At 40.2% G+C, this 18,342-nt stretch overlaps 1 non-coding gene across 1 annotated transcript; it reads left to right on the forward strand.

The window, feature by feature from the left end:
- The first annotated feature begins 954 nt into the window (after positions 1-954).
- Positions 955-1,026, forward strand: TRNAC-ACA. Its single transcript has one exon. It is a non-coding gene; the product is annotated as a tRNA-Cys (tRNA).
- Positions 1,027-18,342: the final 17,316 nt, after the last annotated feature.

The following is an 18,342-nucleotide window of genomic DNA, read 5'->3' on the forward strand; positions in this document are numbered from 1 at the left end:
TGAAAAGAAGGGAAGCAAAAAGCAAAGGAGAAATGGAAAAATATACCCATTTGAATGCAGAGTTCCAAAGAATAGCAAGGAGAGATTAGAAAGCCTTCCTCAGCAGTCAATGCAAAGAAATAGAGGAAAACAACAGAATGGGAAAGACTAGAGATCTCTTCAAGAAAATTAGACATACCAAGGGAACATTTCATGCAAAAATGGGCTCAATAAAGGACAGAAATGGTAGGGACCTAACAGAAGCAGACGATATTAAGAAGAGGAAGCAAGAATACACAGAAGTATACAAAAAGGATCTGCATGGCCCAGATAATCACGATGGTGTGATCACTCACATAGTCAGACATCCTGGAATGTGAAGGCAAGTAGGCCTTAGGAACCATCACTATGAACAAAGCTAGTGGAGATGATAGAATTCCAGTTGAGCTATTTCAAATCTAAAAGATGATGCTGTGAAAGGGCTGCACTCAATATTCCAGCAAATTCGGAAAACTCAGCAGTGGCCACAGGACTGGAAAAGGTAATTTTTCATTCCAATCCCAAAGAAAGGTAATGCCAAAGAATGCTCAAAGTACCACATAATTGCACTCATCTCACACGCTAGTAAAATAATGCTCAAAATTCTCCAAGCTAGGCTTCAGTAATACATGAACCGTGAACTTCCAGATGTTCAAGCTGGTTTTATAAAAAGCAGAGGAACCAGAGCTCAAATTGCCAACATCCGCTGGATCATCAAAAAAGCAAGAGAGGTCCAAAAAAACCACATCTGTTTCTGCTTTATTGACTATGCCAAAGCCTTTGACTGTGTGGATCACAATAAACTGTGGAAAATTCTTCAAGACATGGGAATACCAGACCACCTGACCTGCCTCTTGAGAAACCTGTATGCGGGTCAGGAGGCAACAGTTAGAACCAGACATAGAACAACAGGGCTTCCCTGTTGCCCATTGGGCTTCCCTGGTGGCTCAGATGGTAAAGCATCTGCCTACAATGCGGGAGACCCAGGTTCGATCCCTGGGTTGGGAAGATCCTCTGGAGAAGGAAATGGCAACCCACTCCAGTACTCTTGCCTGGATAATCCCATGGACGGAGGAGCGTTGTAGGCTACAGTCCATGGGGTTGCAAAGAGTTGGACATGGCTGAGTGACTTCACTTCTTCTCCATAGAACAACAGATTAGTTCCAAATAGGAAAAGGAGTATGTCAATGTTGTATACTGTCATCCTGCTTATTTAACTTATATGCAGAGTACATCATGAGAAACGCTGGGCCAGAGGAAGCACAGCTGGAATCAAGATTGCTGGGAGAAATATCAAAAACCTCAGATATGCAGATGACACCACCCTAATGGCAGAAAGTAAAGAGGAACTAAAGAGCCTCTTGATGAAAGTGAAAGAGGAGAGTGAAAAAGTTGGCTTAAAACAACATTCAGAAAACGAAGATCATGGCATCTGGCCCCATCACTTCATGGAAAATAGATGGGGAGACAGTAGGAACAGTGGCTGATTTTATTTTTCAGGGCTCCAAAGTCACTGCAGATGGTGATTGCAGCCATGAAATTAAAAGACGCTTACTCCTTGGAAGAAAAGCTATGACCAACCTAGATAGCTTATTACAAAGCAGAGATATTACTTTGCCAACAAAGGTCTGTCTAGTCAAGGCTATGGTTTTTCCAGTATTCATGAATGGATGTGAGAGTTGGACTATAAAGAAAGCTTAACACTGAAGAATTGATGCTTTTGAACTGTGGTGTTGGAGAAGACTCTTGAGAGTCCCTTGGACTCCAAGGAGATCCAACCAGTCCATCCTAAAGGAGATCAGTCCTGGGTGTTCACTGGAACGACTGATGTTGAAGCTGAAACTCCAATACTTTGGCCACTTGATGCGAAGAGTTGACTCATTGGAAAAGACCCTGATGCTGAGAAAGATTGAGGGCAGGAGAAGGGGATCACAGAGGATGAGATAGTTGGATGGCATCACCAACACAATGGACATGGGTTTGGGTGGACTCTGGGCGTTGGTGATGGACTGGGAATCCTGGCATGCTGCAGTTCCTGGGGTCGCAAAGAGTTGGACACTACTAAGTGACTGAACTGAACTGAACTGAAACAGCTAGTAACTGAAACAGATAAATACAGACCAATATTTAACCTGCACACTTAGGAGCTAAACTGCTCCTGAAGACTGAAAGTTGGAGGCTGTGCCATGTGCTAGGCTTAGATCACATCTCTTAAATTAGTGGTATTAACTCTATTTCACTGATGCAGTAATTAGAGGTGCAAAAGCCTTGTTGTTTCTTCAAGTTCACCCAGACAGCAAGCCAAAACAAGAACCCAGAAAATTCAGACATGAACGTTAATACTCATTCCACTAAACCATTCATCAATGCTGTTACCAAACATTCTTATGTAAACGTGTAGGAGTCATTCCCTTATATTTTTAGAAGCTCTGATAATACCCATACTTTACTTTGGACTTCCAGATGGTGCTAGTGGTAAAGAACCTGACTGCTAATGCAGGGGACATAAGAGACACAGGTTGGATCCCTGGGTGGGGACCATCCCCTGGAGGAGGACATGGCAACTCAATCCAGTGTTTTTGCCTGGAGATTCCCATGGATAGAGGAGCCTGGTGGGCTACAGTCCATAGGATCACAGAGTCAGAAATGACTGAATGACTTGGCAGGCACATCTCTTTAAGGCCTGTCCACATAGTTCTCCACAGGAACCCCTTAAAGAGAGAGGGTTTATTATTACCCCTCTGATTTTTAAAAAGTAAGAGAAGAGCTATAAAACCTAGAGGGCTTTCCCTATTTGAGACAAATCTTTTTGTCTAAGCCACTTTGCATAAAACTTTTTCAAAGGAAAGTAATCTGTGTTAGGCTAGCATCTACTCTCTTCCTCTCTTTAAAGGTTATTGTTATTATTATTATTTTAACCTCAGATATGCAGATGACACCACCCTTATGGCAGAAAGTGAAGAGGAACTCAAAAGCCTCTTGATGAAAGTGAAAGTGGAGAGTGAAAAAGTTGGCTTAAAGCTCAACATTCAGAGAACGAAGATCATGGCATCCGGTCCCACCACTTCATTGGAAATAGATGGGGAAACAATGGAAACAGTGTCAGACTTTATTTTTTTGGGCTCCAAAATCACTACAGATGGTGACTGCAGCCATGAAATTAAAAGACACTTACTCCTTGGAAGGAAAGTTATGACCAACCTAGACAGCATATTCAAAAGCAGAGACATTACTTTGCCAACAAAGGTTCATCTAGTCAAGGCTATGGTTTTTCCTGTGGCCATGTATGGATGTCAGAGTTGGACTGTGAAGAAGGCTGAGAGCCGAAGAATTGATGCTTTTGAACTGTGGTGTTGGAGAAGACTCTTGAGAGTCCCTTGGACTGCCAGGAGATCCAACCAGTCCATTCTGAAGGAGATCAGCCCTGGGATTTCTTTGGAAGGAATGATGCTAAAGCTGAAACTCCAGTACTTTGGCCACCTCATGGGAAGAGTTGACTCATTGGAAAAGACTCTGATGCTGGGAGGGATTGGGGGCAGGAGGAGAAGGGGACGACAGAGGATGAGATGGCTGGATGGCATCACTGACTCGATGGACGTGAGTCTGGGTGAACTCCAGGAGTTGGTGATGGACAGGGAGGCCTGGCATGCTGCGATTCATGGGGTCGCAAGGAGTCGGAGACGACTGAGCGACTGATTTGATCTGATCTGATCTGATTATTATTTTGGATGTGGACCATTTTTAAAGTGATCCATTTGCTCTTCTTGTTTAGTCACTTAGTTACATCTGACTCTTTGCAACCCCAAGGACTGTAGCCCGCCAGGCCCCTCTGTCCATGGGGATTTTCTAGGCAATAATACTAGAGTGGATTACCATGCTCTCCTCCAGGGAATCTTCTGGACTCAGGGATTAAACCCATGTCTCCTGTGGTTCCTGCATTGTAGGCAGATTAACTGAGCCACAGGGGAAGCCCTTCACTTAGAATGCTGCTGCTGCTGCTAAGTCACTTCAGTCGTGTCTGACTCTGTGCAACCCCATAGACGGGAGCCCACCAGGCTCCACCGTCCCTGGGGTTCTCCAGGCAAGAACACTGGAGCTGGTTGCCATTTCCTTCTCCAATACATGAAAGTAAAAAGTGAAAGTGAAGTTGCTCAGTTGTGTCCGACTCTTAGCGACATCATGGACTGCAGCCTACCAGGCTCCTCCATCCATGGGATTTTCCAGGCAAGAGTACTGGAGTGGGGTGCCATTGCCTTAGCATAATGACCTACAAATTCATCTATGTTACAGCAACTGGTAACATTTTATTCTCTTTATGGCTGAGTAGTATTCTGCTGTGTGTATATATTACCACATATTATTTATCCATTCATCTGTTGATGGACATATTCCATATTTTGGCTATTGTAAATAGTGCTGCTATGAACAATTAAGGTGCATGTATCTATTTGTGTGGTTATGGTTCCCAACACAAAGGAAATAAAACACCAAGGAAACAATGGACAAAAAGAAAATACCACTTACTGAGTAGGAAAAAATAGTTGCAAATGATATGACACAAAAGAGATTAATATCCAACATATGTAAATATATTATACAACTCAACAACAAAAAAGCAAGCGACCCAGTTAAAAATGGACAGGAGAACTGGATAGACACTTTTCCAGAGAAGACAAGCAGATGCTTAACAGTCACATAAAAAGACATTAAACATCGCTAATCATCAGGGAGATGCAAATCAAAAATCACAATGAGATATCACATCACACCATTCAGACTGATGATCATAAAAAACGACACAGAAAACAAAAGTTGGCAAGGATGTGGAGAAAAAGGAACCTTTGAATACTGTTGGTGGGAATGTAAATCGATACAACCACTATGGAAAACAGAATGGAGAGTCCTCAAAATCTGAAAATAGAACTACCATGTGACTGAGCAATTCCACCCCTGGGTATATATCAAAGCAAAAATATTACCTTAAAATGGTACACGAATCCCCTGAATCTTTAATATAAAATCTGATTCTCAGAGAATGGCCTGCTTGACCCACTTTAAAAATGTGCATCCGTAAGAAAACTTTCTGACAAGGGAGATGAAAACAACAACGACAACAATTTTTAGCAATCACTTTCTCAACTCTGGTTAAAGCAATATACGTTTTATGTTGCTGATTGTTCTGTAGTAAAAATTGCCATCAATGAACAATGCTTTCCATTCTTAGCACATTTATAAATTATGCAAATTTAAAGAGGAGGCAAGAATATTCTTATATGCCTGAGTATATCTCTGTGTAATGACCACAGTTGGCCAATTTATCTCTTCAAACTGTCAGTATCAGAGGCTTCCAATGGAGAACCTAGATTAAAAAGGCAAATGAATCATAAATAAGCCAGCTCATACTTTCTGCAGATGACTGTCTAGCATTTTGGTATGGCTTTATTTGAAATATACATGTCTGGTGGAAGCTAATATGGGACTTGGAAAGAGATAGTAAATAGAGAATACATCCACTTATAATGGTAAAAAAAACTTTAAGTATTGAGGCTTTTACATTTCATCTTTGATCTGACAGATAGGATTATCTGTATTTGGATTTAGAGCTATCAAAATATCCATGAAAATGGCACAGGAAAAAGATGGTGGCTTGAAATGGCTTGATTCTGCCAAGTATATTAAAGGAGTTAGGATTGTTCTAAAATTTTCCACAGAACAGCAAAGTGCTGAGACATCATTGCAAAGGGATGTGACATGTGTCATCAAAAGCCTACATTAGCTGTCAGAATTCAACCATTTGTTTCATGATTCCTTGGTAAAAATAAAACTATCCTCTGGAACCACAGGAATACAGGAATACAATGAATTCATAGTGAGCTTGAAAAAAAAAAAATCCTCTTTAACATGTGTCTTTAAGCCTCTGGTCTTGCCCAACAAAAATTTGGAGTTTGAACAATTCTAAAGTTAACCTGTAAGATCATCAATGGCCCTTGAGCTTTTCATCTTTTAACTACACCACCTAAACCTGTCATTGATGACTATCCTCCAAAGGATAGTGGCCCAACAGGCTCCTCTCTTCATGAGATTATCCAGGCAAGAATACTGGAATGGGTTGTTGCGTTCTCCTCCAGAGGATCTTCCCAACCCAGGGATCGAATCTGCAACTCTGACATCTCCTGCACTGGCAGCCAGGTTCTTTACCATTTGTGCCACCTGAGAAGCCCTCCGTATTGGTTCCCTAAACACATCCTAAATCCTTCTTCCCTGGCTTCCTTTTTCTGACTCTTTACTCCTGATTTTGAGCTTTCCAAATAATACAACTGTATCTTGATGTCCTTGTATCATGCTTTGCTCTTAGGAAGGCCTCAACTAATGTACCCCATGTCATATACATCAGGCTCAGTTCAGTTGCTCAGTCCTGTTGCTCAGTTGTGACCCCATGGACTACACCAAACCAGGCTTCCCTGCCCATCACAAACTCCTGGAGCTTGCTCAAACTCATGTCCATCAAGTTGGTGATGCCACCCAACCATCTTATCCTCTGTCATCCCCTTCTCCTCCTGCCTTCAATCTTTCCCAGCAACAGAGTCTTTTCAAATGAGTCAGTTCTTTGCATCAGGTGGCCAAAGTAATGGAGTGTCAGCTTTAGCATCAGTCCTTCCAGTGAATAGTTAGGACCGATTTCCTTTAGGATCGACTGGTTTGATTTCCTTGCTGTCCAAAGGACTCTCAAGAGTCTTCTCCACCACCACAGTTCAAAAGCATCAATTCTTCGAATCTCAGTTTTATTTGTGGTCTAACTCTCACATCCATACATGACTACTGGAAAAACCATAGCTTTGACTAGATGAACCTTTGTCAGCAAAGTAACGTCTCTGCTTTTTAATATGCTATCTTGGTTGGTCATAACTTTTCTCCCAAAGAGCAAGCATCTTTTAATTTCATGGCTGCAGTCACCATCTGCAGTGATTTTGGAGCCCAAGACAATAAAGTCTGTCACTGTTTCGATTGCTTCCCCATCTATTTGCCATGAAGTGATGGGACTAGATGCTATGATCTTTGTTTTTTGAATGTTGAGTTTTAAGCCAGCTTTTTCACTCTCCTCTTTCACTTTCATCAAGAGGCCCTTTAGTTCTTCTTTATTTTCTGCCATAAGGTGCTGCCATCTTTATATCTTAGGTTATTGATATTTCTCCCAGCAATCTTGATTCCAGCTTGTGTATGTATTCCTATACATACTCCGAATGATGTATTCAGCATATCAGTTAAATAAGTAAGGTGACAATATACAGCCTTGATGTGCTCCTTTACCAATTTGGAACCAGTCCATTGTTTCATGTCTGAATCTAACTGTTGATTCTTGACATGCATACAGATTTCTCAGGAGGCAGTCTGGTATTCCCATCTCTTTAAGAATTTTCAACAGTTCGTTGTGATAAACACAGTCAAAGGTTTTGGTATAGTCAATAAAGCAGAAGTAGATGTTTTTCTGGAACTCTCTTGCTTTTTCAGTGATCTATTGGATGTTGGCAATTTGGTCTCTGGTTCCTCTGCCTTTTCTAAATCCAGCTTGAACATCTGGAAGTTCTCACTTCACATACTGTGTAGCATCCTAATTTTAGGAAATGTATTTTCTTCAAAATGATAAGATATATTCAAACTAGAAAAATATTTTAATTCACTTTGTTAAACTACTTGTTGCTTGTTGTTATTCATTGTGTCTGACTCTTTGCGAATTTATGGGTGGTAGCTCACCAGGCTTCTCCGTCCATGGAATTTCTCAGGCAAGAATACTGGTGTGGGTTTCCATTTCCTTCTCCAAGGGATTTTCCCAATCCAGAGATCAAACCCCCATCTCCTATTTCATCAGGCAAATTTTTTTTATCACTGAGACACCTGGGAAGCCCTGGTTAATTTAACCAGTTATAAAATAACTTTTGTTAAAGTCTGCAAATTTCACACCTCTTTGGTGATGGGAGATGGTCGTGAGTAGGGTAGAAACCAGTATAAAAATGTTTAAGCTTAGGTAAAGATGACTAGTATATGGAGAAGGCAATGGCACCCCACTCCAGTACTCTTGCCTGGAAAATCCCATGGATGGAAGAGCCTGGTAGGCTACTGTCTATGGGGTTGCTAAGAGTCGGACACGACTGAGCGACTTCACTTTCCCTTTTCACTTTCATGCATTAGAGAAGGAAATGGCAACCCACTCCAGTGTTCTTGCCTGGCAAATCCCAGGGACAGGGGAGCCTGGTGGGCTGCAGTCTATGGGGTCGCACAGAGTTGGACACAACTGAAACAACTTAGCAGTAGCAGCAGCAGCAAAGATGACTAGTATAGTAAAATTAGATGTAAAATTAGATCTCAGATATCTGAGTCTCCTTAAATGTAATTAATTAAAAAACTAGTTAGAGTTCTTTTATGTAACTCAAAGGTAAATATAGTTTTTGTTTAGCCAATATTTAAGAGTTTGAAATTGTCTGTTACATTCTGCTCCTTTCGTTTTTACCACCAACCTTCCCACTTTATGACTCCCTCCCATACTTTATAGACAAATTTCTGTAGGCAATATTATATCATCTTGGGTTAGTTTAATTGGCTATTGTCATTCAGTAAGTGTAATTACTATATATGAGTGTGTGTAGTATGTCTTAAAAGCAAAAGATAACATTTCTGTATAGAACAGTTTAGTTGATGTTATATTTTAAATGTTCTTTTGTAACTATTAATGGATGAGCAAACAAGGTATATAATATTAAAAAATAAATAAGCATTAAAGTACAGATAATCCACATTTTTATCAATAGTATTTTGTTAAAATAATTCAGATTCTGAATATATGAGACATACAAACAATTCCAAGAAAATTCCTGTGGTCATAATATACTCTTCCCCCTCATGGCACTATTTTTCATAGAATCATCAATGTTTTACTAAATGTGTATTCTTTACTAAAATCATATGCTTTATTGGAGGCAGGTGCGAGGTCTGATTTATCTTTGCTTCATTCACTGTATATCAGCACAGTGCTTCACACATAAGCACTTTCTGCTTTACCTCTGCTTTACCTTTACCTTTACTCCACACACCCCTGAAGTTCAGCTTCATATTTCCAACTGTCTGCTTAGAATATGCATTTGGTTGCCTATAGACATTTCAAGCTAAGCATGCCCATATCCAAAATCTAGGTTCTTCCCATTGCTTTGTCATTTTAGTAAATGTGTAAATGGCCAATGTTGGCTGCTCAGAACAAAGACTTGGGTACTCAACCACCACAACTTTCTTTCTATTACAATACATATCTAATCAGTTAAACAAACAAACAAACAAAAATCTTTATTAGCTTTATTTTCTAAATAACCTAAAATTGAGTCACTTCTTACCATCTCTACCCTTAACATCCTTATCCAAACCTCTTGCTTCTCTTGAACTATTGCAGTTGCTTCCTCATGGATCGCCTTCCTCCCACTCTTCCTCCTCTATTCCCAACAGCTCTCAGAGCTTCCCTGTGCACGAGATAAAGCTTATCTCACTATTAATAATCCGGACCTCTGTTACTTCTCTTACCTTGTAAGTGAAAGTGTGTGTCACTCATTCCTGTCCCACTCTTTGTGACCCCATGGACTGTAGCCAAGCAGTCTCCTCAGTCTCTGGAGATCTCCAGACAAGAACACTGGAGTGGATAGCCATTTCCTTCTCCAGGGGATCTTCCTGACCTTCACTCTATCAGTGAGCAGTGAGGGCTTCTCTGACTGCTTCTTTTCTCTTTGAAAATCTCACTCCCCTCATCATTGCCATCTTACCCCACCCATTCCTTCTTCATTCTTCTTTATAGCAATTATTATTATTTCATTACAATAAACTTGCTGCTACTGGTGCTGCTAAGTCGCTTCAGTCGTGTCTGACTCTGTGCGACCCCATAGACGGCCTCTTACCAGGCTCCTCTGTCCCTGGGATTCTCCAGGCAAGAACACTGGAGTGGGTTGCCATTTCCTTCTCCAATGCATGAAAATGAAAAGTGAAAGTGAAGTCGCTCAGTCGTGTCCGATTCTTAGCAACCTCATGGACTGCAGCCTACCAGGCTCCTCCGTCCGCGGGATTTTCCAGGCAAGAGGACTGGAGTGGGGTGCCATTGCCTTCTCCAACAATAAACTTACTGCTTATCATTTGTGTCCTTCATTAGGTTATAGGCTCCATGAAATCAAAGACTTTTCTTTTTTTCTCCCCCAGTGGTTTTATTCTCAGCACAGGGATTGATGTTCAGCATATAGCAGTTTCTCAGTACATGGTTGTTGAAACGATAAATGAACTATTTCAAATGATAATATAAAGATACATACCAGGAAGGGTTTCTGTTAGAAGTAGACGAGGATATTCATAAAGGTGAGGTGTGACTACTGGAGGAATTATTTAGAATGAGGTATACTGGCAGAGTTAAAGGAACTAATAGATGATGGTGAGGCAACAAGAACCTAGCCACAGCAAGAAAATATCTCCTTCTTTAGACTAGAAGAACCAGAGAGAAAAGGATAGTTATAAATTAAGGAAGAGAGCTAGCCTAATAGATCTCTGACTGTAAGGAATGTCAGCCTCGCCAGCTGTAGTGAAACAAAGAGGGTGAAGATGGAACAAATAGAATCTCTCTCTTCTTTTCCTCTCTAATCTCCCTTTGGTACCATCCATTGGCCTAGAGAAATTGGACACTGGAAAGCAAGAGAGCATAAATGCAGTGTGTACAGGTTAGCCTCTTAAGTGAGACCAATCAGAAAAATGAAATTAAAAAAAAAAAAAAAGATCTGCTATAGAAGGCATGAGGGAAAATGGAAATTTGCACAAAGAGTTAAGATTTTTAAAGTTATTAATATATCTTTATATTTTTCATTTTGTCTACATGATCTTCTGGAAGAATAGCTATGACAAACCTAGACAGTGTATTAAAAAACAGACATCACTTTGCCAGCAAAGATCCAAATAGTCAGAGCTATGGTTTTTCCAGTAGTCATGTATAGATGTGGGAGTTGGACCATAATGAAGACTGAGTGCCAAAGAACTGATGCTTTTGAACTGTGGTGCTGGAGAAGATTCTTCAGAGTTCCTTGGACAGCAAGGAGATCAAACCAGTCAATCCTAAAGGAAATCAACCCTGAATATTCATTGGAAGGACTGGTGCTAAAGCTGAGGCTCCAATACTTTGGCCATCTGATGTGAATAGTCGACTCATTGGAAAAGATCCTGATTCTGTGAAAGATTGAGGGCAAGCGGGTGACAGAGGATAAGATGGTTAGGTGGCATCGCTGACTCAATGGATAAGAGTTTGACCATACTCTAGGAAATAGTTAAGGACAGGGAAGCCTGGTGTGCTTCAGTTCATGGAGTCACAGAGTTGGACAGGACTTATCAAATGAACAACAACATGACCTTATCCCTAGTAAATGTGAGGTATTCTTCTACCAAGGGAAACTCCTTTAGGGAATGGGTGAAAAATGTAGAGAATTGCTAAGGGTAACATGCAAAGAGTAATAAAGAATTACTCTTCAGCTACTAGAATTCACAAGAATTATCTTGCAACAAGACAGAAGAGCTTATAACACAGGATTTGGAAAAAAAAAGAAAGGAAGATTTTCTAAATTTTCTCAGCATTTGTTGTTGTCATTTAGTCACCCAGTTCTATCCAGCTCTTTGCGACCCCATGGCCTGCAGCACACCAAGCCTCCCTGTCCCTCTAAATCTCCTGAAGTTTGCCCAAGTTCATGCCCACTGCATTGGTGATGCCATCCAGCCATCTCATGCTCTGACACCCTCTTCTGCTTTCAATATTGGGTTTCACTGGTTTGATCTCCTTGCTGTTCAAGGGGCTTTCAGGAGTCATCTCCAGCATCACAGTTCAAAGGCATCAATTCTTTGGTGCTCTGTCTTCTTTATGGTCCAGCTCCTACAACTGTACGTGATCACTGGGAAGATCACAGCCTTGACTATGTGGACCTTTGTCAGCAGAGTAATGTCTCTGCTTTTCAAACATTGTCTGGGTTTGTCATAACTTTCCTGCCAAGAAGCAATCATCTTCTGATTTCATGACTGCAGTCATCATCAGCAGTGATTATAGAGACCAAGAAGGGGATATCTGTCACTACTTCCACTTTTTCCCCTTCTATTTGCCACGAAGCAATGGGGTTCGATGCCATGACTCTTTTAATATTTAGTTTTAAGCCAGCTCTTTCACTCCCTCCTTCACCCTCATCAAGAGGCTCTTTAGTTCCTCTTCACTTTCTACCATTAGAGTGGTATCATCCACATAGCTGAGGTTATTGATGTTTCTCCTGCCTATCTTGATTCCGGCATGTAACTCATCCAGTATGGCAATTCTCATGATGTGCTCAGCATATAGGCTAAACAGACATGGTGACAGCAAATAATCTTATCATATTTCTTTCTCAGTCTTGAACCAGTTGCTCCATACAGGGTTCTAACTGTTGCTTTTTCACCCACATGCAGGTTTCTCAGGGGATAGGTAAGATGGTCTGGTATTCCCATCTCTATAAGAGCTTTCCACAGTTTACTATGATCCACACAGTCAAAAGCTCTCAGCATATAAAGAACCAATTCAGAAACTAGATTATAATATCTTATATAGATCAAAATTCTATTCTGCTCATGAGGTTAGTATTGTCGTATAGTAGGATGAAAGAGCAAGGAATAAGAGTGCCATCCCAGAGAAGATAATGTGTACTTGTTAAGAGAGGAACCATGGAAAGCATGGAATTTTCCCTTTAACCCATAAGGAACCCTGGGAGGTAGTATTGATAAATCAAGGTGGCTAGAAATATGGGTTTTTCATTAATGTAAACTCAGTGGCACAGCATTTTTCCATGGAAAAGAGCCTGAGTGTAGCTTCCATTTATTCCCACATATGTAGCCATTTTCTTTTAGGAGTGATAGTGGCATGGTAGTTAGCTCAACCTCTGGCAGAGGAGATTAGCAGAAGAAGGGGCTCCCAAGAAGGACAATGGGGACCTATAGGAAAGGGCTGAAAGGTAGACCACTGGATGGGGGCTATGGACATTACTGCCGGACCTTGAGTCAAGGGACAGCAGCAGTACGAGTTGAGGTAAAGCCCAAAGAGTCAAAGGCGCACTCTGATCAAGCGATAAATATGAAACCATACATTCTGTCAGTTTCTCTGACACCAGCAGAGTCCTCAGGGATGGGCCAGTCACACTTTTAGAAGTCTTCCTTTCAGAGAACAGCACAATGCAGGCCACCTGTGAGACTCTTCATTTGATGGCATGTGTAAAGTCAACCTCCTCATACCAGCAGACACTACAGTGAATAGTAATAAGAACAAAGGAGATCTAAAACCCTGGGGCTTATCCCAGGGAATCTCATCTCTGAAAGCCTCCTTTCACTCAAAGACACTAATCTCTTCAAAGTTTATCTCAAGTTACAAAATTAAACCAGACTTGACTCCTCTCAAAAAAATTAATTTTCCTTTTTACTCTTCTTACCCAGCAATGGCTAGAGGTACCCATGAAGATAATATGTCATTTTCAAAGGATAAAGAACTAAAATTTCCTGCAAACTTGAGTATACTATGTACAATTATAATTCCAGAAAAATCCTATTTAGTTACAGATCACAGATATACTTTAAAGTGAATCCATGTTTAAACTTATTCAGGCTTAACTGGGCATTAAATTCACTCTTGGTTCTGTCAGATCATTGATTTGACATTGATCTGATTCGATTATACTTAGATAGATGATATCAGCCCTAATATTGAGGAAGTAGACAATGCAAAGTAATTAGTCACAAAGCTCTTTTGTAAGCCTCCAATATAATGAACTCTGGGTAAATTAGACTGTAAGCATAATATCTCTCATTTTAATTTGATTTCTGAGCTCCAGAATTAGGAAGGCCATCAGTAAGATCCGTTGTTATTTTGCCCAATATAATTAGAGGGTCAGCAATTTGATCTTGCCTTGATGACAAAACAATTATCTATGGCATTCCCTTTCCCATTTAGGAAAAAAAAAAAAAAAAAAGCCTGTGCTTACTGCGGTTTCTTTTCTAATTAAGGACAGTTAGTCTGCTTGCACAGGGATGGAATGAGCAAAGCATCATGTCAGACTGAAGTTCGGTGTGAGTATAAGGACTATTCCATGCAGGAAGAATCACAACCATGGAAATTGCGATTTTCTGGCTCTCACATTATCACCCCTTGTCTCAGTCTATATGCATGATAAGCTTTCTCTTTTATCTCCATGGCTGTGCCTGGTGGTTGTTCTCTTCTCCCATCTCACCTGTGTTTGCCCTGTCAGTGCCCCGGCTTTCCTGCTGAATTGCTGAATGTTGGGTCATTTCAATTTTCCCCATTTCTTCAGTTACTCAAGCTGGGAGTTTTACAATGGAATTTCTCTATTAAACTATAAGAAAATAGAAAGTAACGCAAAAAAAGGACACATGGAAGGTCTGTGTTTGTTGGGGTTTTTAGCTTCTGTTTGTTGTTTGTTTTTGTTTGTTACCATACTGAAAATGTAAGATTCTATGAACTCTCTTGGTAAACCATTCCAATTGCTTATACCCTTGAATGAAGACATTCTCTGAAAACACTAATTCGAAATTTTGGACATTCAGTTAATCCCACTTCCTTCCTTTTAACAATCAATATTGAATACTGTGGCATATAAATAATATGGTAGTTCCCACATATTATTTTATATTTACCACATCAAAACTCCTGGCTGTTTTTGCTCCCCCACTTACACTTTTTTGTTTTGTTTTCTTCAGCTTATACAAATGAAAGAATGGACTATATACAAATGGCTGAAGTTCTACTTTTATTATTAGACAGTGTCCTGAATTACTTTTTGGGAGACAATATCAATAGCATCAGTGACAGAAAGCCAAACACTCCAGAGAGAATGGGAGCAAAACTCACAATGAGCCCTGTGGACTGTAACAGAAAAAAACAAACAAAAGAAACAGGTTTTTGGTGCCTAGAATTCCTAACTTTAAAGCAGAATGAATATAGAGACTGCATGGTAAAATTTGCCAATTATGTAAACTACCATCTTCCTTTTTAATCTTAGTGTACCTGTCTTAGTCATAGAATTACTCCTAACCTGTAGTAGTAAAGACACCTTATACCTACTTTGTTGTTGTTTAGTTGCTAAGTCATGTCCAACTCTTTTGCAACCCCATGGACTGGTTCCTCTGTCCATGGGATTTCCCAGGCAACAATACTGGACTGGGTTGCCATTTCTTTCTCCAGGGGATCTTCCCGAAAGACCCAAGGACTGAACCTGCATCTCCTGTACTGACAGGTGGATTCTTTACCACTGAGCCACCAAGGAAGCCTAATACTACTTTCAGATCAGATCAGATCAGTTGCTCAGTCATGTCCGACTCTTTGCAACCCCATGAATCGCAGCACAGCAGGCCTCCCTGTCCATCACCAACCCCCAGAGTTCACTGAGACTCATGTCCATCGAGTCAGTGATGCCATCCAGCCATCTCATCCTCTGTCGTCCCCTTCTCCTCTTGCCCCCAATCCCTCCCAGCATCGGAGTCTTTTCCAATGAGTCAACTCTTGGCATGAGGTGGCCAAAGTACTGGAGTTTCAGCTTTAGCATCATTCCTTCCAAAGAAATCCCAGGGCTGATCTCCTTCAGAATGGAGTGGTTGGATCTCCTTGCAGTCCAAGGGACTCTCAAGAGTCTTCTCCAACACCACAGTTCAAAAGCACCAATTCTTCGGCACTCAGCCTTCTTCACAGTTCAACTCTCACATCCATACATGACCACAGGAAAAACCATAGCCTTGACTAGACGAGCCTTTGTTGGCAAAGTAATGTCTCTGCTTTTGAATATGCTGTCTAGGTTGGTCATAACTTTCCTTCCAAGGAGTAAGCGTCTTTTAATTTCATGGCTGAGTCACCATCTTCAGTGATTTTGGAGCCCAGAAAAATAAAGTCTGACACTGTTGGGCAGGAGAATTGATCAGTTCTTACTGAAACCACATCCCTGGAGCTAAGTTCATAGATTTCAGAAGAATATGGGTAAGGATATCTGCTGTGGCAAATTTAGCTCTGTGCCTTGGAGCAAATTGCTCAAACTTGCTGACTTTGTTTTTAATCTGTGTTACTTCTTTGTCTGTTTTATGTATAACAAGAACCATCACATCAACTTCATAAAATAGTTCTGAGAAGTAGTGAAATGATAAAGAAGGATAAGCACTCGGCATGGTGCCTAGTAAGTAATAAAGGCCCAATAAGTGTTCACTGTTTTGATTATTTAGTTTCAGTATTATTCCTAATTTTCATCTGGAGAAGAAATTCTCTATGGGATTTTTATTCTCTCCAAAGACTGTTTGAGGCCTATGGACACGCCACAATTAAAAGTCAGTTTCATGTACTGTTTTAAGCAAACAGGTGTGTCTAAGAAATCCCCTTTAACCATGTATCCTTCTAAAGTACTGAGGATTAGGGCTTCAACAGAACTTTAGAGAGAACATTTCAATCCATAATAGTTGCCTAAGAACAAGTCTTAATTTTACTTTTAGTATTCAGAGTTAGTCATATTCCCTTTCAATTTCCTAAACTGCCATGTTTAGAGAGAATTATAGATATGGGTATTCATAAGGTTTAGCATTTCCAAAATTGTAATGATTAGCGACTGAGCTGAACTGATCATGATTTTAGTATCTAGGTATTCAAAAGCTGGGCTTCCCTGCTGGGTCAGTGGTAGAGAATCTGCCTGCAATGCGGTAGATGTGGGTTTGATCCTGGTTGGGAAGATCCCCTGGAGGAGGGCATGGCAACCCACTCCAGTATTCTTGCCTGGAGAATCCCATGGACAGAGGAGCCTGGTTGGATACAGTCCATCGGGTCGCACAGAGTCAGACATGACTGAAGTGACTAAGCAGCAGCAGCATCTCAAAAGCTCCTTTCCTTCATCCTTCCTTTTCCTTTTTTGTCTTTCATTGTCCTTTATAAAAGGGCAAGTGATGCAAGAATATAACTCCAAATGATTGAATTTATCTGCAAATTGCTTCCAGGTGCTCATATCACTTTCTATCTTCAAACAAAAGATGAAAAAAAAAAAGGTTCAATGTCACAGAAGAGCAAAATCATGACGAATTTAAATGGTTTTGGTTTTCATCTCATTTACCATCTGAAATATTGCTTGTTTATACTTCTCCAGTCCATATTTACTTATGCATACCAGTTTATACCACTAGTACGGTATGAAGCTTTTATTTCTTCTGATTTTTCAATTGCCAACACAGCACAAAATTCAACAATAGGCACTGAAGAAGCATTGATTGACTTAAAAATGTGGGATTTTCAAGGGCTTTAAATTCACTCACTTGAGGGTACCAAAAATTCACAACTTTAGAGGATGTATTGGTAATGACAGATCCAAAGAGATTAGTCATAAATACACAAAAGAAGCAGTTTAAACTCTGACAACCTCTGCTTATATTCTATTTCCTTATTGTAGATATAAATGGTACTTTAAAAGGTTTTGAAACTATATTACTCCATTATATACTCAATATAGAATTTTTAACTTAGTTGGCATTTCTCCACTGCTGTTCCTTTTAAGAAATGCAGAGATAAATATGATATAGTTAAACCACCATCTAACCACACAGACCAAATTTTTCTTTTTCTGGTGTCCACAGGAAATCATAACAAGAACAAGGGCAAAAATAAACTAGCTACAAATAAATCCATACAACTCCATTGGTCTCTAAATTAAATATGTGTCATATAGTATATAAGACTATAAAAATTGTATCCATATGTGGATTTGTATTGTCTACAGTTGGAGCTTTCATTAAATGATAGTGTCACTTAGTTCTACTGAAAATTAAGAAAAAAAATTTAATGATATCTAAATCAATGAAATCAATGATTCAGTATCACTACTTTTCTACTTTAATAGAGTATGTTGGTTTACTGGGGTTTCACTGGTGGCTCAATGGTAAAGAATCTGCCTGTGATATAGGAAATGAGGGCTCAATCCCTGGGTTGGGAAGATCCTCTGGGGAAGGAAATGGCAATCCACTCCAGTATTCCCATGGAGAGAGAACCCTGGTGGGCTACAGTCCCTGGGGTTACAAAAGAGTCAGACACGACTTAGTGACTAAACAACAACATGTTAGTTTACTAGATAAATATTTAGTATGTAGGGTGATCTGTTGAAACTACATGGACAATGTTCCCTGTCTTCAACTGTGTATCAGGATATTTCCAGTTGTACATAACTAAAGGCCAACTCAACTAGCCTTACCCAGGAAGAGAAGTTTCCAAAAAACTTTATAATC

Source organism: Bubalus bubalis, chromosome 16 (assembly GCF_019923935.1).
Source record: "Bubalus bubalis isolate 160015118507 breed Murrah chromosome 16, NDDB_SH_1, whole genome shotgun sequence".
Taxonomy (NCBI): domain Eukaryota; kingdom Metazoa; phylum Chordata; class Mammalia; order Artiodactyla; family Bovidae; genus Bubalus; species Bubalus bubalis.